Source organism: Lissotriton vulgaris, chromosome 11 (genome assembly GCF_964263255.1).
Source record: "Lissotriton vulgaris chromosome 11, aLisVul1.2, whole genome shotgun sequence".
Lineage (NCBI taxonomy): Eukaryota > Metazoa > Chordata > Amphibia > Caudata > Salamandridae > Lissotriton > Lissotriton vulgaris.
Window position 1 is genome coordinate 242585305 of NC_141699.1, and position 25700 is coordinate 242611004.

A 25700-nucleotide genomic window follows, 5' to 3' on the forward strand; every position below is an offset into this window, starting at 1 on the left:
TCGCGGCTGCCCACGCCGCATTTTGCCCGTATTTTAAATATTTTGTCAATTACGGGTACCACCCCGTTTATTAAGTGATTTATCGGGTGCCACCCCGTGGCTATACTTTATTTTGAATTCGAGGGTGCCGCCCCTCATTAGTGCCCCGTGTCTTCACCGCCGCGGCCCTCGCGCCGCAGAATCCGGAAGTCAGGCAGCTTTTGGCCGGGATGGGGGCGGGGCCTGCAACCCGGCAGGAAGTCCCGCCCGCCGCCGGCCGGAGGAGTGAAGCTGCCCGAGAGAGGAAAGAGCGGTAAGGAGGATGGCGCCTGCCGCGGTGGGGCTCCCGTGACCAAGAGGGAGCCCCGCACCCAGAGAAGAGGCGGCTGGAGGTACCGGCGGGGCTCCGTTCCTGAAGAGGAGCCCCGCGCTGGAAGAGAAGCCTCGCCGCCCATGCAGCCAGCCCGAGGAGAAGTAGAGCCCCCAGAGAGAGTGGCCCGGTGAGTAATAAGGGCCGGGGGGTGCTCCAGAGGGGCTGCTGTTGGTGCCGAGAGATGGCACAATGACGAGAACGGAGGTAGGGCGGCCCCAGAGGACAGTGGGCCGCCCCAACATTTCAACGGAGCCCAAGTGCTCCAACCCGGGCCCATATTTGCTTAATAGTCCCTGTGAGGGGCTCGGGAGCACAGTGGGTTATTACGAGGCCCTAGAGCTGAAGGGGCAGTTTCTTCGAAGCCCCTGGCCCCAGGAGCATTATTGTGTCTAGAGCCCTGTGTGGCTCAGATGCTCAGGGGGCACATTGTTATTTAGAGCCCCGTGGCTCCAACGTTGGACACCCTTGTTTAGAGAAGGGCCAGTGAGAACCCAGGCCGCATGTTTGTGGCCAGAGCCTGAGATCTCCAACGTTCGGGGCACAGTTGTTTTCAGGGCCTGAGGGCTCCATGGGGCATATTTGTTTTAGAGCCTGTGTGGCTCCAACGTTTGACTAAGTGTAGTGTCAGAGCCTGTGCGGCTCCAATGTTCTGTGCAGTGTTGCCCAGAGCCTGTGTGGCTCCTACATTTTGGTCCAGTCCTGGTCTAGGGTCAGTGAGGACCCTGTCGCAGTTTTTGATTCCCAGCTGCCCAGCAATTAGTGGGCAGTTGCACCGTTTAGGTCTTGTGATTGTTCTCAGGTGCCCAGCAAGTAGTGGGCACCTGCAACGTTTAGGTTTTGCGCCAGTGGCGCACCCCTGACTGGCGCGGCATGGCAGCGCGCCCTGACATTCTGGACACAGGGCCTTTTAGTCCCTTTATTGGATGGGGCTGGTATGCGATTTTATTTAGGCGCAATGTGATTATCTATGTGATGTTAACTGCCTAATGTAAGTTTTGCGCAATGTGATGTGGTGCTAGGAAATGTAATGCATTTAATATGATTACGCACCTTGATCTTACACCTCTGAATGTTTTTAGGCATCATGTGTTTTTGCGCTATTGAGTTATGTTCTGGCACCTCTGAATGTTTTTATGAATCATGTGTCTTCCTGGAGATTACACCTCTGAATGTGTTGGTTTATGCATCATGTGTTTTTCCTTCCCTGCACCTCTGAATGTGTTTTTGATGCATCATGTGCCATGTTCTTACACCGCTGAATGTATGTTTTATGCATCATGTGTTTTTTCTTCCCTACACCTCTGAATGTTGGTTTTGCATCATGTGTAATGTGTTCTTACCTATACCCCTAAATGTATTTTATTCTTAGGTGGTTGTTCTTTCTAGTACAGGTGGTCCTAGTGAGGTCCTGGTTCCCTGCGTGATCTAGGCCTATGGTTATTAGTATTGCGTAGTGTGTACCTACCTTTCCCAGTAGTTACTGGTTGTGATTTATAACTGTTATTTTGTGCTATACTTATTCTAAGTTCTAGAAGTGCTATTTCTGAAAGTGTTGATTCTGACAGTGGCCCATGTGGCCCTGTCCTGTAAATAATCCCTTGTGAATATTGCCCGTGCCAGTTGGCACAATGTACATGTGTGACTTCTATCTGATATGTCTTTACAATACAGAAGTTATTTTTATATAACCTTGTGTGGAGTTCCTTTTGTGGTGTGCCTAGGATGTTGTTGCTGTTGTGTGCTGGCGCAAATGCTTTACACATTGCCTCCGAGTCTAGCCTTACTGCTCGTGCCAAGCTACCAGGGGTTGAGCAGGGGTTATCTTGGCGTGTGACTCCCTTGCCCTGACTAGAATGGTGGTTTCTGCCTGGCTTTGGCGTCAGCCTTAGCCAACCAGAAATAGCCAGTTCTAACAATTACCCTCTATTCAACATGTGTATAGCCAAGTTAATGATAGGTATTCCTTGATTGTTGTGAATATGACTACACAAAGTAGTCGGATTTTGCATCCAAAAACTTTGTGAAGTTCAATGAGAAGTCACTTAAATTTCATTAACTTGAAATGTTATTTACTCAAGGATATTCATCTACAAAACCAAGAGCTTATTGGCTTTTAAATGAAAAGTTGTAAATGTTGCTAACAGTATATATTGGCTATAGCAGAGGGTATGTTGTTAACAATAAAACACGGAGACCCCATTTCTATTGCAATGCAATAGGCCTCGCATTGTAGTGAGTTTGAGCTATTGGCATAAATCCCTTTTATTTATATGTTGGTTTTTAATACATAACTAAAAGGCATTGTGATTTGTCATTTGTAAAAGTGCCCCATGCAGCGTTGAACCCCTTGGCTGCAGGGCAAATTCTGCCACTGTGCGAGGAGAGGCGGGGCTGGGTGTGGCGCTGCTATGCTCATGACGGCTCCCGGTTGTCATAAATCATGGTGGGCGTGTGCTCATGACGGCTGGGCGCCGTCCGAACTCCGCCCACTTATTAATTCTCTCGCACAGGCGGGGAATTAATACCGCATGGGCGGAGCGGCAACGTTTGGACGGCTTCCGGCCATCATGAGCACACTGTGACTCATGACGGCCGTGAGCCGTCATGACCACTCAAGGAGTTAAAAATATATATATATAATAATACAGGTATTATAGAGCGCATAGCTACTCATGTGAGGAGTGTCCCTGCGCTGAACAGTCGGAAACAAGCTGAGGAGACAACTAGGAAAGGAGGCCTATAAATGCCAAGTCTTAAGGTTTGTGAAAAACTGAGGCTCTGACAGGAATTGCTGCAGTGGAAGGGAATTCCAGAGTTTAAAAGCAAGAAATCAAAAAGATCTACCGCTTGTGAAAGCTTTCTTGTTTTTAAGCGCTTGCAAAAGCAGTGCATCCAAGGACCTGAGGCACCTTTTAGGGGATTATGGAGCGCGAAGAGAGTGTAGATAAGTCGGCCCAGTCTTCCTATTGATCCTATAACAGTAGCAAAGGGCCTTAAAAGAAAGGTGCTTTTCCATCGGGAGCCAGTGATGTTTCTAAAGTGCCCTACTCATAGATGCATCCTTGGGGAGTTAAAGCAGCAGGCAAGCCACTGAATTCTGTACTCACTGGAGTCTCTTAATCCTAGCCTGAGAGCCTTCCAGTTATAAGACATTACAATAGTGTACCCAAGAGACCACTAAAGCCTGGGTCACAGATTTATCGGATGATAATGTTAGGAGATGGATAAAACGTCTGAGAGATCTAATAATAATCTAAAAATGCCATAAAACATGTGACTTGACTTTCAAAAGTAAGTTCATCATCAAACCAAACACCCAATATTTAACAGTGGTGTGAGGCTGAGGAAAGGGGCCCAGGGATTCCGGCCACCACGCTTCCGGAGGACCTGGAAAGTGTGTTTTTCCAGGTACAATGCCAACCACTTTAGTGCTTTACGGCTGACAGCGTAGCTTCATAACCACTCCACAAGATGGCTATGGGACAGGTTGTTAAAAGCCGTTCTTTGATGGCAAACATGCTCCTTTGTTCAAACGGCTCGAGTGAAAGTGCTGAATAGGGTTCTTTTTTTTTAAAGAGCATTTATTTAAATTGACAAACAAATTTTTTTTTGGGGTAAAACGCCCCATGCTGTGCTTTGACATTAATGGTGGCCACGCCACTTTCTTTAAGCGCAGCTCGTGTAAAGAAAGGTACGCTGCCACCATTAAAGTGAAAGCATGTTATGGGGCACTTTTACAAAAAAAAAAATTGTTTGGCAAATTGACAAAAAAAAATTATTTTCTGTAAAAGCGCCCCATGCCGTGCATTGACATTATTGACGTCCTAGCCCATTTCTCTAAGATGCAGCTCATCTAAAGTAAGGCGTGGCTGCCATAAAAGTAAAAGCGGCGTATGGGGCACTTTTAAAAATGAGAAACATTTGTTAAGCAGAATAGCGCATGCAGAAGTGCTGCATCATGCAGGGAGCATTTTTGAAGATAAAGACCAGCGTCCAAGATCATGCGCTGCACTGTCATGAAAACATGGTAGGTTAGGGAGAGCCTGTCCTGTATGCAAAAGAAGATATATTAAAGTCATTAAAAAATAGTGCTCACAAACTGTAGATAAAACAGACTGTGTGCCAACACAAGTAAAAAGTCCAGTCCTCGTGGAAGGTTACAAATACAGACGACGTTACTAAGGAGGTACTAACAGGCCTATTAATGAATCAGAAGGAACCATTTAGAAAAGACAGTAACAGGAGCCAATTGAAAAGATGGGCGGAGAGTGAACAGAGCTTCAAGTCCATACCTGAATACAGCATGCCTCCCAGAGGAGCGCATGCTCTGTTCAGGCTCGACCTAAAAATGGCAGGAATCTCTGTAAATTACAGAATTTTTCTATTCTGAAACTACCCCAAACATGCGAAATGTGAAATCTAAAATCAAGTAATACAAATGTGTGAAACTCTTGACTTAAAGTACATAATAGGGAAACACCCCGCATCCCCTACCATCCTTGATGTGCAGTGCTTTATTGCCCTGCAGCTAGATTTACACTATCTGTATGCTGACAAATTAATTTCAGGTTCTCACATACTTTTTGGCATCTCATTCATCTAACTTCCACTGAGATGTAGTCAGTGCCTTCTCCATGCTGTCAATAGGCAGGTTGCTAAATTCCGAGTTGTCTACCATTTGCATTGACATTCCTTTCCTGAACTTTTTCTTGAGCAAATAACGGATGTCATTTATGTGGGAAATAGACATTCTTCATCACAGCTGGCCTGAACTTTTGACTTAGACCTTGTCCAGCGCAACAAGATAGCTCCAGCTGGCGCTTATCGCTTTAAAGTACTACTTTACTCTTTTGTTCAATCAAAATAATAACTTCTGTTCTACTGCCTGGATTTTTGCAGTTTTGGTTGTATTTTATTTAATTACATTTTGCTCTATAATTCTAACCTGGTGTGGGACCTTTTTGTGTCGTTTTTCACTGTTTTACTGCTTTAAGTATTGCACAAGTACAATACACATTGCCTCTAAGTTAAGCCTGACTGCTCTGTGCCAAGCTACCAGCGGGGTTAGCACATGTTAATTTGGGTTTGCTTGTGCCTTACCCTGACTAGGATTGTGGTTGCTGGTTGAACAGGACTCACACCCCAGTCAACCAGTAACCCAATTTCTAACACAAAACGTAAGGAAGGTACTGCTCAAATGTGGAACTCTTCCAATTGATTTCACTCCCAAAGATGTGTGATTCAAGAAGTGCTGTACTCTAGGTATACAAGGTGCCTTCTCATCCCTATGACTATTTTGAAATGAGTGAAAGTTTGTATTATCATCAATCAGTGAAATAGTTTTTACATTATTAATAGATAATTTTGGTAATACGTGTTTACCAAGAAAGATACAAAGAAATTCAACAAGCAGTTTGGATTCTAAAGGATGGTGTCATAGTGACATTAACGTCTGCAGGACTTCGTTGGTCCTGTCTGCGTGGAATGGGCATCTTTGAGCACTCTTTCACAGGGGACACTCTGATGCCGCCTGCGTCTCTCCTCCTGACGGGCGTTCGGAACAATTCCTCTCCATGCTGTCAAAAGAGTGAAATTACCAACTCACTGTCAAATTAGACCTCACTACCGGCTACTCCTGTCAATTTCTGGCCCTACTGTCTCACTATACTATCCCCAGCTACCACATGCTTCCATTCACAATTCTGTACCCTACATCCCTCTTGCAGAATCTTCTCTGCCCTCTCGCCTATCAGTCACAAATTGCATGTCCCGTCTTCCTCGCTCTTCCAGAAACCCTTCTGCACACTTTTTCTGTGCTGTTTCAAGTTTTTAACTAGTCCATCTTCTGCACTGATTTTTCCATCTAAATCTACATAGCGATAGGTCACTGCCCACAAAACACTTGATTGAAGATTTAGAGGCATATCAGCAAGGGCCGGAGATAATCATCGCTAAGCGCGCGCAGCGCTAGGATAATTATAGCCGACTATCGCAGGATTTTATCACAGAGATAGCTTGCTATCAGCAACGCCTAGCTCCAAAGCGATATCATTTCCATGTGCAAGCTGTCAAATGTGCGAATCACACTACGTTTGGCGATAGCTTGATGATAGGGGAGGGCAGACTTAGCCATTATTGCCACCTTCCATTGGATATAATGGCTAAGTCAGACTGAAAGCAGGCATGAGGTAAATAGCGATAACCGCGGTTAGTGCTACTTTTTTTTATTGCTACGCAGGTTAGCGAGCAGCTTGCTGAAAGGAGAAATGTTGGTTATTGACATTTCCCACCTTACTTAGAGGAGGAACGCCCACTTTGCATCTCATTAGAGATGCACAGCTGGGCATTCAGGGAAATTGCGAAAAGGCATGGAAACACGGGCTAACATGTCCATGCTGGTAGGGCGTTAATATTATCTCCGCTTTAGAGGCAAAAAGTGCCACTAAAGCGACAATACTGCCCTTGATGATATGCCCCTAACTTCTTTAGTTAAGCGCATTGCAGTTCCATGAAATGAGTACAGTTTCTTATAGAACTTCACCACGTTTGCGGAAGTATAGTGAGGGGACCTCATGAAGTCCATTACCAATCAAGGAATATCCATAACTTAGGAAACAACTGCATATGTCCCTCTTTAGGTGTGCTTTTAAATAACAATAAAAACGATTTAACAGTAGCATTTAATTTTTTTAAGACAACCTACTTTATTTTGCCACTGCACCTTAGTTAGCCATATTTTTGTTTAGGGGATACACGTGTTTTTTATTCGCTTGCACGATACAAAGTTATACTGCAGTGACCGATTCAACGCTGATGAAACCTTTGGGGATAATGTTGAGCAGTCTGCAATTGAAACTAACAGATGCTGATCCCATATGCAGTCCAAAATGCAACAGCCAAATTTCTACAGTGACACTCAAAGCATTGGAACATCCTCCCCATATGAAAGAACCTGAGCTACATCCCATTGCCAAAAGGATCAGCTGTTAATACATTGACTCATTTTCCACAGTTAGTGAGCACATGATTTCTGCTCCAAACCAGGCAAAACTCGGTAGCAAGAGATGCTGTTTGTTTCAAGTAGCTGGCACCTTCTCTTGGAATAGACTTCTATTGGGTATTTGAGTGAAATCCAAACATCTGGATATGAAGCACGTCCTAAAATGCCATCTTGTCAACTACAAAGACTGAACAATTGTGCCCACTTCACCTACCTGACACCAGTGTAAGCCACGCATGAATTGTTGGAACAAACCAAGCTACTACATTGTAATTAATATGAAGACCCAGTAGAAAGCAACGTGCACAACCAACATTTAAAATCATTAAGGACAACTTGAGCACTGACATGCAACTTGCATTTTTAGGACTATATTCCAACCCAGCAGGAAAACGTGTACTTTTATGGCCCTAAATCTCTTGTTAAAATTAACTGCTTGGTTTGGACCATAGTTGGCGAATGTTTGAAGCAGTAATACAATAGTGTCTCTTAAAAATAAAATGTGAATGTATTTGTAAGAAATTAGGCTATTGGTTTAAAGGGTTGGAAGCTCCACTCAAACAATAAACACAATTCTAGTCATGATGAACCACAAAATACAGTAAATTAACATGTGCTTATCTCTCTGGTAGCTTGGCACAAAGCAGCCATGCTTAACTTAGATGCAATGTGTAAAGTATTTATACAGCACTCAAACATTAATAAAGTGAAAACACATCCCAAAAAACCCACACACCAATTTAGAAAGGTAGAGTAAAATGTCACCAAAACAATCAAAACCCATTCACTACAACCGGATATTTGAGTTTTTAAAAGTTTAGGTGAAAATATCACCGAAAAGCACAATGCACCACTTATTGTTTATTTGTTTGCTGCAGTTCTGGAGGAAGTCAGGCCCACATCAATGGAGCAAGGGTTGGGTGCAGAGATCAGGTTAGTCCTGCAAAGAGTTACGTTCTCAAGTCCAGAGTGAAGAGTTCCGTTCACAGGGGCCGCGAGGAGGAGACTGACGAGCAGATTGAGTATCGTAGATGGTTGTTGCTCTAGAATGAGGAACCGGTCATCTCTGTAGTTTTGCGTGTGTTGATCATTGTGGGTGGTTTCTCTCAGCACTAAGGGCAGTTTGTTTTAGATTGTCACAGTTGATACAAAGTGCTGCTCCTCCTGGGGCTTTGCTTTGGGTGTCCTAGCTTATGGTCTGTTCTCAGAAAGAAGAGACCTCTTTCAGTTGTGAAGGATCAAAAACTTCTCTAATGTCACCTTTTCTTAAGGCGAGTTCTCATTGATTCCAATTAAGAGTCCAAGATATGGGGATCTTTAGGATCATGGCTCATTCCAGTAGAGGCCAGCAGGAGGAATCAGGCAGGTCCAGCTAGATCCAGTTTGTTCTGGTTACCTAGGCAGTTGTGGGTGGGGGGGCTGGGCTCTGGAAGATTGTTGTGTCCTTGTAGCTCACACAGAATGTCAGTCAACTGACTCTGGAGGACCTGGTTTCAAGACAAGAAGGTCCAATGCTTTCTTCAGTCAAATTTAATTCAGATGTACACTTTATTGTTAAGGTTAATAAAAACCATAACAATGTCCTAAAATGAGATTAAGTTAATTAACCAGCCTTTAAATTGCTTAAAAACAGCAGTGCTCATTATGAAGTGCATTTGGACAGTTGGCTCAAGGTTTAAGTACAGTCCAGGGATTCTTTGGGGCATTTTATCGTTTCATGTAGTATCAGGAATTTAATTATCTTAGATTTCAGTTCAGAATCTGTTGAGTCCAGACCTTTAATAATGGCTGATCTGCAAGTTCGAATGACCCTGTCATTGAAAGATTACTTCAGTAGCAGAACCCAAATAGATTTTAAATACGGGAAAACACAGATCAGATGGATAAAATATTGCCGTTTAGCACCACATAAATTACGTGTTCTGGATCCGTTGTACTTTCATAATGGCTGGTCTGCCAAAGTTGGTAATGCCCCAAATCTGATTGCCATAAGCTTTTGTTTCAGATAAAGTGAACACGTTGAATTTAGGTGTTCTGCTGGACGTATTGTTGTATATTATTGCAGGACCATCCAGGCATGGGACCGCTTTGTTAGTTTACTTTTATCTCCTAGAAATGAATGGGGTTTGGCCATTTTATTTGTCACCCTACGAAAGATTTGGAAGGATGGATTCTGAGCACAGAGTTCAGTTGTATTTGGTTCCTTCAATGCTGTTTTCAAGAATTTACTGTAGCATACCCCAGGATCTTCTTCCTGGGCATGCCACAAGGCATCATGTATAACATTGGATCAATTTAACCAAAGTTTGAACCAGGTTTTGGGTGCAGCATATTTTTTCCCAATCTTCTTTTGGATGAGGCCAAATTCCAATTGTACCTGATCCGGAGATGCATTTTAAGAAGACTAAAAACGTTTTTGTACATTTTCGTTTGTAGAGTGTCTAAAAGTTCTGCCTCACTGCCATTTAAATCTATGCTCGCATGAGTTACTGTCAGCAATAGTTTGGTGGCCATCACTGCCATTTCCTTTATTTTTTTCAAGATATTGTTTTTGAAATTGAAAGTTCAATCGATCATCTATAAATACCCCCAGATATTTATATGTGCTGATTACCTCTAAGGCTGTTTCTCCCAGCTTTATTGGATGTTGGCGTCCAGATTGATTCATGATTGACATGGTTTCTGTTTTTGTAACAATAATTTCCAATACATTAGCCTTAGTGAACATTGTTAATTTATTGAGTGCTCTTTGGAGGACAACTCTTGTTAAGCTGAGCAGAACTACGTAGTAGGCATATGAAAGGTGCATTATAGGTAATGGGACCAGGCGCAGGTGGTGTGAGTTGGCCTGATTCAGTCTTGGTGAGAGGTCCGCCATGAATAAAATAAATAAACAAGGAGATAAAGCACAGCCTTGCTTAAGTCCTATTTCTGTCTGTATTTCCCTTGACAGTCTTGTGCCATTTGCCATATGGACCTACATGCCCGTTTACAGTTGCATTATGGCTAGTAGTATTGTTTCAGGGAGACCCAATTTCTTTAATTTAGTCCACGGTTTACACGGTTGAACGCTGCTTTAAAGTCTATAAAACAGAGTTGTAATTTTGTTTGCAAATGATTGCACTTGTCTGCTATTATGGCCAGGGATAGAATGTTTGTTTTAGTGCCAAACCCTTTGGGGAATACTGTTTGGTTAAATGGAACCAAGCTGTTATTATCTGCCATTCTACCAGGTCCTCCAAGATTAGTGATGCATAATATTTGGCTTCAACGTCAATGAGTGCAATTTACCTATAAATTGTCAGATCCAATGTATCGCCCCCTTTGTAGATCGGATTGATTATTAACCCTTTCAAACTCATGGGAAAGGTATCAGTTCTGCCTATCTCCTTTTACAGCGCTGACAACGGAATCGCCCAATGGTCAGGGTCACTCCTAAAGATCGTCTGCTGGATGCCGTTCAGCCCAGGTGCCCCGTCCCTTCTACCCTCTTCTATTATTCTAGATAAGTGTTCTACCGCACAGCATTGGTAAACCTGGGCTGTTGGGGATAGAAGGGTAGTGCTGGTGTCTTGGGTTATTATTGTGATGTTTCCTAATTGTTTGAGCCCCAAAGGATTATGGCTGGCGTCCATCTCTCTATTAATGAATGGAGTAGCATCCTTGAATGTTTTAATTAGGTGATTTACCCATCCTTGCTCTGTCAAACATGCATTATTTCTAATTTAATTTCATCTAGTTGTTCCATTGACTAATTCCCAAAAGAGCCTGTTATTGGTGTGTTAAGCACAGAAAAGTAAGTTTGTCCAAAAGATCTCACGTTTAATGTTCTGATCATTCCAAATTTGCTTTTTATATAGCTTCCAGATATTCTTTAAATGATCCCAAGTGTGTTTTGAGACTTTGGGGGTCTTATTTTTTCTGACTACCTATCTTAGTTCTTTTCTTAGCTTATAGGCTGTTTTTGAGAGGCACAAAGTGTGCCCGTTTTAGTAGATATGTAGTGAAGGTTGTCCAATTCACTACTTGACTACTTTCCGGAACTGTGTTTATTTCATTTAGCTCCTTATGTAGCCATGTTAAATCTGGGAGAGTATCTGCCGACCATTGAATGCATTTCAAATTTACTGTTGTCAGGTGGCCCATCTCTATTAGGGCTCGCTGGTGTTTTGGAAGATTATTTTTAGTTTAAGATGCTGGTATGAATAGACACTTTGAGGTGTATACTTAATTATATATTTCCTCACATGGTTTAGTAGTGATAGTGTTAGGATTGTATAGTCAATTATTGACTGGGTATTTACACCCTGATAGGTCCATAGCGGGGGGTACCATCTTTAGTTCTGCCTTTTATTACTCTGAGGCCAGGGTGAGAACAATCTTTTGCCCCTTCAAATCATGTTGGTTTGCTGCTGAGGATGATTGTGGAGCAACTGACCTGAACTCATGGAAAGGGGCGACCATTCGGTCCCCCCGAACGTATGGTGGAGTACCACGATCCCCCCGGGAAGGCCATCTTGGGCGGGAGGCGAGTCTCGGCTGGTATGCCCGAAGCGGCGTAGCCGGGGCGCGCCTTTTCCCGCCCTGGAGTGGGTTGTCCTAGACACGGACGCGACCGGCCACGCCCACGGAGGCAGGCGGGGGCGGGTTTACGCCCGCCCTGAAGACGGATAAAAGGAGCAACAAGCCAAGAAAGCTTCCTTTTGTTCCTGTGCTCTGAAGCTGCACCTCCCCGCTGCACGTGAGCTCGAGACGGAACGAAGAGCCAATTTTGAGCGTTGTAATCTTTCTTTTTGTCTTACAGATATTCCGTCTGAGAATGCCCAAGAAAGTCGGAAAGCGGGTCAGTACCGATCAGATGCTCCGCATGCTCATGAAGGAGGTAGCCGATTTGAAGAAGCAGATGGCGGCTAAGGACGGGGAGGGAGGACCGAAACGGCCTTTGCCGGGAGTAGTCCCCGGAGGGAGAGGCAAGAGGTCCAGAAGGGGGGCACTTGGGGGGGAAACCCCGGTTCCCGATACCCCACTTGAAAAACCAACCCCGGTGCCGAAGGAGGGGAATCCGATTCCCGTGGTGGTCACTCCCGTGTCCGGGGAAGATATGCCTCCCGAGTTAGCAGCACAATTGGCAGCGTGGTTGGGAAAGGATAGCGAGGACATGATTCACGTGGCTGGGGAATACGGGTACAGTGTGTCCTTCTACGGAAAGGGCGGGCTCTGTGTTGACCAGTTTCAATCATATTTTGAGGGTTTGTTAGGGCGGACAAGGTCACCGCCGTCTATAATCATAGTCCATCTTGGGGGCAACGATTTGGTGGCCACTGGTAGACGACTTCTTCTTGAGGCGATGCTTTCCACAGTAAGTTGGTTGGCAAGAAGAGTTCCAGGGTGCACAATTGCATGGTCCCATATGATCCCACGAAAAGTGTGGCGGGGGGCTATTTCGGTTTCTGCTCTGAATCATTCAGTAAGGAAAATTAATAACAAAGTGAGTAGATTGTTTCGTTCAAGTACACTGCATTCTGTTTCGCATGGTTGTATTAAAGGGGACAGTATGTATTTAGGGGATGGTGTTCATTTGTCCCGGGTGGGGAATGAGTTACTCATAGGAGACCTCATAGCTTGGTTAAAGAGTTTATAACATGACCTTTAGGCAGGAGTGTTGTGGGGGGTCCGGATAGCCGGTCAACTATCCGGCATGTGGTGGTAAGGTCATGATCGGTGAGCAGTAATTGGAAGATCCCTATGGGGGGGCCACACCCATTACGGATGGGAGCGCTCGGGGGAGGTGGCCATTGGCCCCTCAACGGGGAGGCGGTCCCGTCTAAGGATAGGCCACCGGAAGGAAAGGAAAGGTGGTCAAGGCCCCTTCCTGGATAGGAGGGGCTACGGGCCCTCCTGGGGAATTTCCCGGGGCCAGGACATCTGCGACGGCAGATGTGGTAAGTTGTGTGGGGTTCGGGAGGGGGTTTACGCTACCTTCTAGACACCTCACACGAGTCCTCGGACGACCGTTAAATGGCGTCGAGTTAATTGGGGCCCCCGTCAAGTCAAGGGAAATTGGTATGTGCACATGAGGTACGCCTCTGTGCGGTTGGTCCCCTCACAAGTGAGGGTGGTATTTCTGGTTTAGGGATCTGACACCGGTTACGACCTTGCCGTTGGCCCTTAACGTTAGGATGTACAATTTCAAGTCAAATGTTTTGTAGGATGTTAGTTCGGCTAGGAGAACCTTTGTATTAGAGATCTGTTAAGGTTAGCCAAACATCGTAAATGTGGAAATGAAATTGTACATAATATGAAACTGTTATTTTAATGTTATGATTTTGTTTCATATTTTAATAAATACGGCCGGGAGGGTCACTCCCTCCCGCCTTCCAAAAGTTCAGAACCGTTTCCGGTTTCCCATCCTTGGGGATTGTGTTGAGAGGGGGTGGCGGGTATCTCAGCCATATTGGCCGTTGCTAATTGCCTATTTTTGTCCAGCGTGTAAATTACAGCTGAGTTCAAATCACCAGTTAATATTATTTCCAAAGCAGGATTCTCAAATCTAATTGCAGTCATTATCTAAAGAAGTTTTTCATATTGTAATTGTTTTCTCCTCGGATTTGGATGCATATAAACATTTATTAATATATTGTTTTTTTAGACTTGTTAGATTTAGACCATTGGTATAGTTTGATTTTTGCAGGTCTTATGCAGTACTGAGAAGCGGTTCAGTGCCCTTGACACATGCACTGCAAGGATAACCATTTGGTCTCCCATATTGATCTGTTCTCATTGCTTTTACATAATGGTGTATGTAATTGGTGACTTCCTTTGGCTCAATAAGCCAAGGACTCCAGGAGCTCAATAATCTCATAATTCTTCCAGTTTGTTGGAGGGGCAATGTCCTGTATTTCTCTTTTTGTGCCCACAATGTTCCAGGAAGAAAGCTTTACTGAATTGTTGTCAAAACGTTTTCTTTGTGAAGGGAGTCATTATTTTTTCGAAACATTGAGGGTTGAGGCCCTACATTTCCAAGTGGCTGGATCCTGTTGTAGTTTTTGTCTGTTCCTTGTTTTCTCTGCAACACCCATTTTTCCTTTTGCATTTTGTAATACTGAGTAAACTGGGGAATTTTCTTCATCAATGCTATGACTTCTAGGTGGCTTCCTTAAAGGTGATAAATAGCGTGATCTTAAAGCTTTTGTGAGTGTAATGCCCAAAACTTCAAATTGTTGACTGCCATTCATGATTTAGTACACTATTTCCTCCTTTCTCCAGGTCAAGAGGGTATTTTCCATCTGGTTCTTTTACTCTTGATGAAGTAATTTAATTGACAGCAGATTTACCAAAGTGAGATGTTTTAATGTGGGGATTTCGGCAAATGATCTCTATATATTTACTCTGTTGAGGAGATCTTGGTAACCCTGTGAAATGTAGTGGGTTGTTAATATGATCTGCTTATTCAGACTGGTAGCTTGGTTTATGTCTGATGTTTTTTATATATTGAGTGATTGTTGCAATACCTCTCTATGGTTTGTCCAAACTCCGCAGTTTTTCTGTTAGTTTACTTTTATTACAATATTTTCCTTCTGGGCATCTCCTTTTTGTGTGCTTCTCTGGGGGACCTACTCAAAGCCACATTTGTCCTGCTCAGAATTATTCATTATATCTTTTTCTCGCTTAGCACTTATCCAGTCCAATTAACATTTGTTTTGTTTAAATCTTCCTTTATTTTTTCTTGAGTGTTATCTACAATTGTATTTGGGACTTCCCATATTGCCTGCTTTGTGATTGTGCTATCGTTGGATTCTTCTTGCCTTTTGTGCAGAGCTTTTCTTTTGATTCCTGATTCTTGTTTCAATTGCGACAGTGGATTTCTTATTTTCTATTCTGGTAGCTTATTTTTGGTTAATGCAGTTTGTGTCTGCACTGTGTCTTGGTTTGACTGTATTGTGTATGTCAATTCATCAGTTAGTAGAGTATGATTTAAAGTGTTCCATTAAATAAATTGCCCATCATTTTTCTCATTCTTGTCCATCAACACTTGATCTGTCTGGTTGCTCTGGAGTTACAATACTGTTTTTTTTTGTTTCAAATATATAAAACCATCTCTTCCCAATGTTGGTGTCATTTTTCGTACTATGGTTGTTCTTTCTAGATTTCCTTGCTCGTTTCTTCTGTCTCTTGGTTTGCAAGCATCTTTAAGTTTTAACTTGATTGTCTAGTGAGTCTGAAGGTTGTTTTGCTTCCTTGCTATTGTTGTCTTCAATTCCCGACCCCCCTTTAAAGATCCAGAGCATTTCAGTTATAACCAGTGAGTTTGGTTGCTGTTTTACTTCTTCACTGTTGATGTCCTTTAATCCTGATCCTCCATTAGAAACCCCAACCATATCAGTTATAACTAGTATTTCTGATTGATCTGAGGTTTCTTCTGTCTCTTGGTTTGCAAGCATCTTTAAGTTTTAACTTGATTGTCTAGTGAGTCTGAAGGTTGTTTTGCTTCCTTGCTATTGTTGTCTTCAATTCCCGACCCCCCTTTAAAGATCCAGAGCATTTCAGTTATAACCAGTGAGTTTGGTTGCTGTTTTACTTCTTCACTGTTGATGTCCTTTAATCCTGATCCTCCATTAGAAACCCCAACCATATCAGTTATAACTAGTATTTCTGATTGATCTGAGGGAGAGACTTGTTGATTTGGCTTATGTGTCTCATTAGTGTATTTTATACTTTTTGTCTGATCATTCCAGTTCGCTTGCCTTTCATTTAGGATACTTTTTAGAATGTCCGGTTCTTTACTCAGTTTGTCTATTATTGGCCACATTCACACCCCCAAATGCTAATGTGTTTGATCCTTGTTCATTGATTATTAAGTCAGCCAATGTTTCGATATTTGCATTTATTCTGACAATATATGAAGCTATCATGTTCATAAGATCAATCTGTGTGTCAAGTTTATACGATTGCATTTTGAGTACTGTTATCATAGTTTCTAGCACATTTAAGAGCGAGGTGCATGGTCTCCGCTTTTGTCTCTGGTTTAAATCCCTCCACTGGGTGTTCTTTAAAATTCTATTTTGTCCCTTTGCTTTATCTGTCATTGTTGTTTTATTCTCAGTCACTCCTGTTTATATGAGGCTAGTATGCGTCTACATTATGGTGTTTAGTTCATTTTCCTTCTGGTTGTACCTCTTCCGACTCTGATTTTGGGTAGTCTGTTCTGGTGTGCAGGATATCTCATTTATTGACTGTGAATGTTCTTGTGTTGTATCACTGATTGCCTTATTCATCCATTCATCCAATTGATTCCGGGTTTTGACCTCTAATGCCTGTAGTGGGTCTGTATTGCTTGTTAACGATATTGAGTAAAACCATATGGCCGAGATACCCGCCACCCCCTCTCAACACAATCCCCAAGGATGGGAAACCGAAACCAGATCTGAACGTTTGGAAGACGGGAGGGAGTGACCCTCCCGGCCGTATTTATTAAAATATGAAACAAAATTAAAACATTAAAAATAACAGTTTCATATTATGTACAATTTCATTTCCACATTGCGATGTTTGGCTAACCTTAACATAGTCTCTAATACAAAGGTTCGCCTAGCCGAACTAACATCCTACAAAACATCTAACTTGAAATTTTGAAATTGTACATCCTAACGTTTAAGGGCCAACGGCAAGGTCGTAACCGGTGTCAAGATCCCTAACCAGAAATATCCCCCCCACTTGTGAGGGGCGACCGACCGCACCGAGGTGTACCTCGAGTGCAACTACCAATTTCCCTTGACTTGACGGGGGCCCCAATAAACTCGACGCCACTTAAAGGTCGTCCGAGGACTCGTGTGAGGAATCTAGAAGGTAGCGTAGACCCCCCCCCAAACCCCACACATCTTACCACATCTGCCGTCGCAGATGTCTTGGCCCCGGGAAATTCTCCGGGAGGGGGCTGTAGCCCCCCCTACCCAGGAAGGGGCCTTGACCGCCTTTCCTTTCCTTTCGGCGTCCCATCCTTAGAAGGGACCGCCTTCCCCGTTGAGGGGCCAATGGCCACCTCCTTCGAGCGCTCCCATCCGTAATGGGTGACGCCCACTCATAGGGATCTACCAATTAGTGCTCACCGATCATGACCTTACCGCCCGACCAAAATAAATACGACAGTTCTAAGCTAAAAACAATTCTAACCAAATGACTAAATGACTCAAAAGACAGTCAAAAGTAACAATTTTACTCAAACATGCTACTGATCAACACCACTAAAACATGCTACTGATCGACATTAGAGCAAGATCACTTTATTTGCAAAATAATATCACAATTGACCATATCTTTATTGCATACTTAATGTCTATCACGATAATAATCCGACCTGCAAAAAAGAGTTACCACATCAAAACTTTATTCAAAACAATTCGCCGTCTTCAGGGGCTGGTGGGTGGGTCAAAATTGGCTCTTCGTTCCGTCTCGAGCTCACGTGCAGCGAGGTGGTGCAGCTTCAGAGCACAGGAACAAGAGGATGCTTCCTTGGCTTGTTGCTCCTTTTATCCGTCTTCAGGGCGGGCGTAAACCCGCCACGGCCTGCCCCGAGGGCGTGGCCCGGCTGCGTCAGTGTCTAGGCCAGCCCACTCCAGGGCGGGAAAAAGGCGCGCCCCGGCTACGCCGCTTCGGGCATACCAGCCGGGCCTCGCCTCCCGCCCAAGATGGCTTCCCGGGGGGATCGTGGTACTCGACCATACGTTCGGGGGGACCGAATGGTCGCCGCTTTCCATATGGCCGAGATACCCGCCACCGCCTCTCAACACAATCCCCAAGGATGGGAAACCGAAACCAGATCTGAACTTTTGGAAGACGGGAGGGAGTGACCCTCCCGGCCGTATTTATTAAAATATGAAACAAAATTAAAACATTAAAAATAACAGTTTCATATTATGTACAATTTCATTTCCACATTGCGATGTTTGGCTAACCTTAACATAGTCTCTAATACAAAGGTTCTCCTAGCCGAACTAACATCCTACAAAACATCTAACTTGAAATTTTGAAATTGTACATCCTAACGTTTAAGGGCCAACGGCAAGGTCGTAACCGGTGTCAAGATCCCTAACCAGAAATATCCCCCCCACTTGTGAGGGGCGACCGACCGCACCGAGGTGTACCTCGAGTGCAACTACCAATTTCCCTTGACTTGACGGGGGCCCCAATAAACTCGACGCCACTTAAAGGTCGTCCGAGGACTCGTGTGAGGAATCTAGAAGGTAGTGTAGACCCCCCCCCCCAAACCCCACACATCTTACCACATCTGCCCTCGCAGATGTCTTGGCCCCGGGAAATTCTCCGGGAGGGGGCTGTAGCCCCCCCTACCCAGGAAAGGGCCTTGACCGCCTTTCCTTTCCTTTCGGCGTCCCATCCTTAGAAGGGACCGCCTTCCCCGTTGAGGGGCCAATGGCCACCTCCTTCGAGCGCTCCCATCCGTAATGGGTGACGCCCATTCATAGGGATCTACCAATTAGTGCTCACCGATCATGACCTTACCGCCACAGGCCGGATAGTTGACCGGCTATCCGGACCCCCCACAAAACTCCTACCTAAAGGTCATGTCTTAAAGTCTTTAGCCAAGCTATACAGTCACCTATGAGTAACTCGTTCCCTACCCGGGACAAATGAACACCATCCCCCAAATACATACTGTCGCCAATAATACAACCATGCGAAATAGAATGCAGTGTATTGGAACGGAATAATCTACTCACTTTGTTATTAATTTTTCTTACCGAATGATTCAGAGCAGAAACAGAAATAGCCCCCCGCCATACTTTTCGTGGGATCATATGTGACCATGCAATCATGCACCCTGGAACTCTCCTCGCCAACCAACTTACAGTGGAAAGCATCGCCTCAAGAAGAAGTCGTCTACCAGTGGTGACCAAATCATTGCCCCCAAGATGTACTATGACTATAGACGGCGGTGACCTCGTCCGCCCTAGTAAGCCCTCAAAAAATGACTGAAACTGGTCAATACAGAGCTGGCCCTTTCCGTAGAAGGACATACTGTACCCGTATTCCCCAGCCACGTGATTCATGTCACCTGCTTTGAATACGTCCGCGGCTCGCCTCACGTATGAGTGGCCCACGACCCACACCTCCTTTCTCACAGCCGGTGAAGTATGACCGCTGGCCAGGTGATGGGTCGACTGGATAGTCCGCCCCGCCTCGTAAGCTTGCGCAACTGAAACCAAACAAAAACAAGAAGCGTGAGTACATCGTTACAGCTTCACAACATGTGCAACCGCACATATCTCTTATAACAATCGGAGGACCAACGCCCCACACGTTTAATTTGTTCAACATTCAGACCCCTGGCCGTAGCCTCTGTGGCGGCCCCTATCCGAAAGGAATGGGTCCCAAACTCGCTCGGGTTCAAGCCCGCAGCCGTAATCGACATCGCAAGCACCCGCTGAAACTGAAACCTCGTCAGTGGGGTGGTGTCAGCGTGTCTCAACAATGTCCCCCCCCATGATGCCACCCTCTGAGCTAAATACTCCTCTACACAGCTCACCGGGCACATGGATGACCCGGGGATCCTTCGTATCACTATGCAGTCCCCCACTGAACCCTGATCAGTCTTGGACTTGACAAATGAGACAGTCATTGTCTCGCCCTTGATTTGGACATGCTCTCGGCACAGTCCTCCCCTGGTATCCTGCTTGTTCCTTGCCACTAATTCGCTTACCCGCATAGCCCCATAGAATGCTAGCACAAAAGCGGCTCGGAATAACACTGCTTCATCCTGGGATGAACATGTTGCAGGAAGTACAGATAACAACAAAGCCAACCTATCCAGACCTATCGGGCGCCTATCATCTACTCTGCGACCCTCAAGGCGTTGCCACCCGCGTAGCGCCTTCTGCACCACGAAAGACGCTGTCGGGTCCTGGATCCCATGAGCCCTAGCCATAAAGGAAATGGCGGCCCGATGCCTCTGGGCCGTAGCCACTGATTTGCCTGTCTGACGTAAGTACAGCAGGAAGTTCACTACCCACTCCTCCTGGCCCCAAAGCTCCCCTCTAGCTGCCCCCAAAAAGGCCCAATAGGAACGGAACGCCCCTTCGTATGCCTTCCTCGTCCTGGGTGCTAAACTCTCTCCCACGAGGTTCTGTAGTTCGGGGCACCGAGAGACCAGAGAGCTTCGGGAAAGGGTGCTGCCACCGGGTCCGCTGTGGGCAGAAATCCCCAGAAGGCCTGCATACGAAAACGAGAAAGCGCATCAGCCGCCTGGTTCATCACCCCCGGGACATGTCTTGCCTTAAATAGGACATTCAGTTGCATGCACAATAACACAATCTCCTTCAGTAATCTCAGGACCCATTTGCATCGTGCTGCCTGGCTATTGATACACTCAACCACGGTCATGTTATCAGACCAGAATACCACAGAGTGATCTCTGAACCCCTCGGGCCAAGTTCTCAGGGCCACCAGAATGGGAAAAAGTTCTAGGAAAGCAATGTTGCTTGTCAGACCATTATCATGCCACCATTGAGGCCATTTTTGTGCCGACCACTGAGTGCCGAATATGGCACCAAAACCAATGCTCCCTGCTGAATCGGTCCACAGCCCCAGCTCCTCGGAGGACACGGCCGGTTTGTTCCAGACTATTCGGCCATTGAAATCCGCCAGAAATGCCAACCAAATGCGCATGTCCTGGCGAACCTCTGCCGAGAGCCGAGTGCGGTGATGACCTTCCTTCAGGCCGACCATGGCTTGAGCGATCGAGCGAGAAAAAGGGCGGGCCATCGGTATAACTCTTAGGGCAAAATTCAACTGTCCCACTAATTGCTGTAATTGATGTAGCCTAACTTTAGACTCACTTATACACATTTGCAGGGATGCCCTGAATTTTAACACTTTGTCTCCTGGTAAACGAAAACAACCTTCCACGGAATCCAGCTCGATCCCCAGAAACTCGAGGCAAGTCGAGGGACCCACAGTCTTACCTGGTGCCAATGGCACGCAAAATTGATTCATAAGAACACAAAATTCAGTCAAAGCCTGTCCACATTCGGGATCACCGGCTGCCCCCAGAAACAAAAAGTCATCGAGATAATGCATTACATTTTTAAACCCCGTTTTCCTCGTGAAGACCCATCGTAGGAAGCATCCGAACTTTTCAAAATAGGCACAAGATATAGAGCACCCCATCGGCATACACTTATCCATGTAATAATGACCCTGAAACATAAAACCAAGGAGACGCTGATCGTCAGGATGTACCGGGAGCAACCGGAACGCTGATTCGATATCAGATTTTGCCATCAGCGCACCGGGCCCCAGGCGATTCAAAATGGCTACGGCCTCATCGAAGGATGCGTACCGCACCGAACACACTTCCGGGTCTATCGCATCGTTCACTGAAAGACCACGTGGGGCTGATAAATTATGTATCAGCCGAAACTCACCCGGGTCCTTCTTGGGGACCACCCCTAAAGGGGAACAAACAAAGTTAGCCACTGGTGGCACATTAAATGGACCGGCGACTCGACCTCGAGCCACCTCCTTCCTGATTTTTTCCTGTACCACGGTCGTATGTTGTTGGACCGATATCTGATTTTTACATTGTGGTCTACCCTGAAACTCTCCCACTGGGATGCGGAAACCATATGAAAAACCGTTGCGCAACACCCCAGCGGAAGCGTGATCCGGGTATTCGTTGAGCCAGGGAATCATTGCCAAGGTATCAATCGGGGTAGGTAAAGGCGCCCCTCGGACTATGTTAGACCTGTTTGGCGCCTCCTCTATCCCCGTTATCACCCGTTTTGGCTCTGCACATGGACTCAGGGTGGGATGATTGACCACACCCCCCACATTCGTGCCTAAATTTGCATGACCCCTGTGGCCTCGTACACTTCCCCCTGTTAAAGTTCCAACAAACCCCCTTTTTGTTTGCGTTGCCGGCTGGCCTCGAGTGATTGTCGTTACTTGTGCCTGATCGAAAGGGCGTCCCCGCGTAATGGCGGGAGGATTCCCCAACGCTACTTCCTATCAATGGCACCTTTAACATACCGGAGTCCTCCATTTTGGACCAAGACACAGAATCATAACAGTCCCAAGTTAAGTTTTTATCATGCTCTTTCGCTTTTCTGAAAACATTGTCGTAACAAAACCAATGATTGCCCTCGTGAGATACAGAGTACCCCATGATCCGTGACTGATAAATCGGCAATTCGGGCAGCAATTCGGGCCTACGTTCACCCAAGATGGATGTAAAAACCCCCCATGCCTTGCCCCAATTACCAATGTTTTCATTTACCTTAAAGGCGGCCATCTTTGCGCGCCAAACACTTGGGTGCATGAGCTCTTTCTGGCTTTTAACATGCTCCATTTCATAATGATCGGTTAACAAAGAGAAGATGTTCACATATTCCCCTGCCCATATCTTCTCCTTAATTGCCAGAGGGACATGTTGACCCAATTTTTCCCGCCGAGAGGGTGCTGACTCATCCCTCGCAATTGGCAATGGCCGCTTACCTGAACCTGAAGCTGTATCTGCGACTGGAACTGATGGCGATGGTGCCGCCGTCGCTTCCCTTGTTTCCCGCAGCTGCCTCATCAGCACCTGCGCGTCGTCAGCCGTGGCGCCCTTGTTACCTTTACCCAACCACGCTGCTAATTGAGCTGCCAGCTCGGGCGGCATATCCTCCCCGGACACAGGGGTGACCACTACGGGAATCGGATTTCCTCCTTCCGGCACGGGAGTTGGTGCCTCAAGCGGGGCTTCGAGTGGGGGACAGGGAAGTGGGTTGTCTCCCCCAGCTGCTCCCAGTCTGGGCCTCTTGCCTTTTCCTCCTGGAGCTGCTCCCGCCAGAGGACGTTTCGGGCCCCCTTCCCCATCTTTCTCCGCCACCCGCTTCTTTAACTCGGTCATCTCTTTCATGAGAACACGCAGCATCTGGTCAGTAGTCATTCGCTTTCCAACCTTCTTCGGCATTCTCCCGATAGAGTATCTGAAAAACAAACAAGAAAGATTACAACGCTCAAAATTGGCTCTTCGTTCCGTCTCGAGCTCACGTGCAGCGAGGTGGTGCAGCTTCAGAGCACAGGAACAAGAGGATGCTTCCTTGGCTTGTTGCTCCTTTTATCCGTCTTCAGGGCGGGCGTAAACCCGCCACGGCCTGCCCCGAGGGCGTGGCCCGGCTGCGTCAGTGTCTAGGCCAGCCCACTCCAGGGCGGGAAAAAGGCGCGCCCCGGCTACGCCGCTTCGGGCATACCAGCCGGGCCTCGCCTCCCGCCCAAGATGGCTTCCCGGGGGGATCGTGGTACTCGACCATACGTTCGGGGGGACCGAATGGTCGCCCCTTTCCATGAGTTGTTAGATTGCACAAGTGAAGACTGGGGATTATCTTGTATGCCTTCAACTTCTTATTAAACACAAACAAGAACCCAGGAGGTCAATGAGCCATACATTTTACTGGCCATACTGACAAATCTTTTACTATGTCAGTTGGTGCTACTGTCAGCGTATAATAAATTCAGAGGGTCAAACAAAGAAGAAAAAAAGAGGCATGTGTGGGAAGCAAGAAAGGCACTCTCTAGAAACATAGTGTGTAGAAAAACGATCACAGACTGGTCAACCGAATCCAGTACAGGAACTTTGTGGATAGCCATCAAACAAACCAAGTGATCCGTCCTATCATTTGGCCGTCCATACCGTGGCCTGGCGGGTCCCTAGATCATCTAGACCCCACGCCACACAGTAGATAGTGAATACTGGGTGCGGTCCACAGTGGAATGAACTTCCAATTGTTGGCCAGTTTATGATGGTTAGTGAAAGGTGATAGAAACACAGTGCAACATACAGACAAAGTGGTGGATATAAAATAGGGTGGTGTGTCTAAACAACTCTTTAATGGGAACAAGGCACATCCCCTAATTAAAAAACAGGAACAGCGCAAACGACAGTATGGAAGAAATGACTGTCGAAAAAAGGGCCAACATGTTTCTGCCTACTGGGCAAAACGTCCCTTGACTTTCATCAGGGCCACTGCTCTTAAAATAGTTGCTACTGTTATATGTATGTGAATATAAATAAAACACCCAACTAATCAGTGAAAAAGAATTTAGATAATACCAATAGGAACGGTACAACCTGTACCTACATTCAAATACTGATCCTCTTTGTCACTGGATACTCAACGTGATCTAGGAAAATGTATACACATCACTTTTAATAATACCAAGAACCTTTTTGCATGATTCAAAGTGCCACACATACTCTTAATCTTATCTTGTACATATAATAATATGAAAAAACTTTGTTGCTCACCCAGAATGACAGGGGACTGGACCTCACCTCACCTGGACCGTGCTCAGGTACACGAGGCCCCGCACTGTGGAACAAATGGACGCAACCAGGGGTTTGAGCATCAGAAATCCATACTTGATATAGAATATAAAGATGCCTAATTATATTCGCTGTGCAAAATATCACAAAAGTCCACAGAGTATGATAAAGACAGTGGTAAAATGCACCCCAAATACTCAACTAATACCCCCAGGACCGATGTTTGAGGGAAATACCTGTCTTATATCATGAAGACAGGTACTCATCATCAACTGCGCACAAGTTATCTAAACTTTAACTTTAAATCATACCAATATTGTCAGCTGATCAAAGCTACAGTGCAGTCATGCCCCAACTCTCTAGACATCTGCTAAATTGGCTTTACTTCTGTAACACTCACCTCTCCGTCGGTGCCACCAAACTAACCTGAAGCTTGGGGGAGGCACCGATCGGAAGAGATGTGGGTTTAAGTATCTTTGTTAAAAACTAGGAAGGGGACTACTTTACATTCGTGTCTACCCTTGCTGTTATCAATTTACATCAAGGCTCAAAATGAGGTACAATAACGCCTCATGACCAAAGTTACAGTACCAAATAAAGGCGGAATGGTGGTAGCATGCAAACACTTTTCAAACCTGTCCACGGTCTCACTTACAGTTAGCATCGAAGATCAGCATTCGTATCAATGCGCGGGACTACAGAATGGCGTCATAGGGGCCCGTTCTGTAGTTCCAAACGCGCAGCTATTCAGGGTGGTGTCTATATCGATATTGGCATATCTCTTCCCATTGACTTGGAAACGGGACTGCAGAATGGCATCATCGGGCCGTTCTGTAGTTCCAAAAGTGCAGTTTGTCCAAATGGTGTCTATATCGATATTAGCATGTTTCTTGGAAACATCCTCTGTGTATGCATAATCACTCATAGCTATTCCTAGCATTGCCCCGTAGTAGGCTTACAGAAAGGAAACAGTTACAATTAAAACCTGGACTACAGGATGACTCTAAATCGGCCATCTTTGTAGTTCT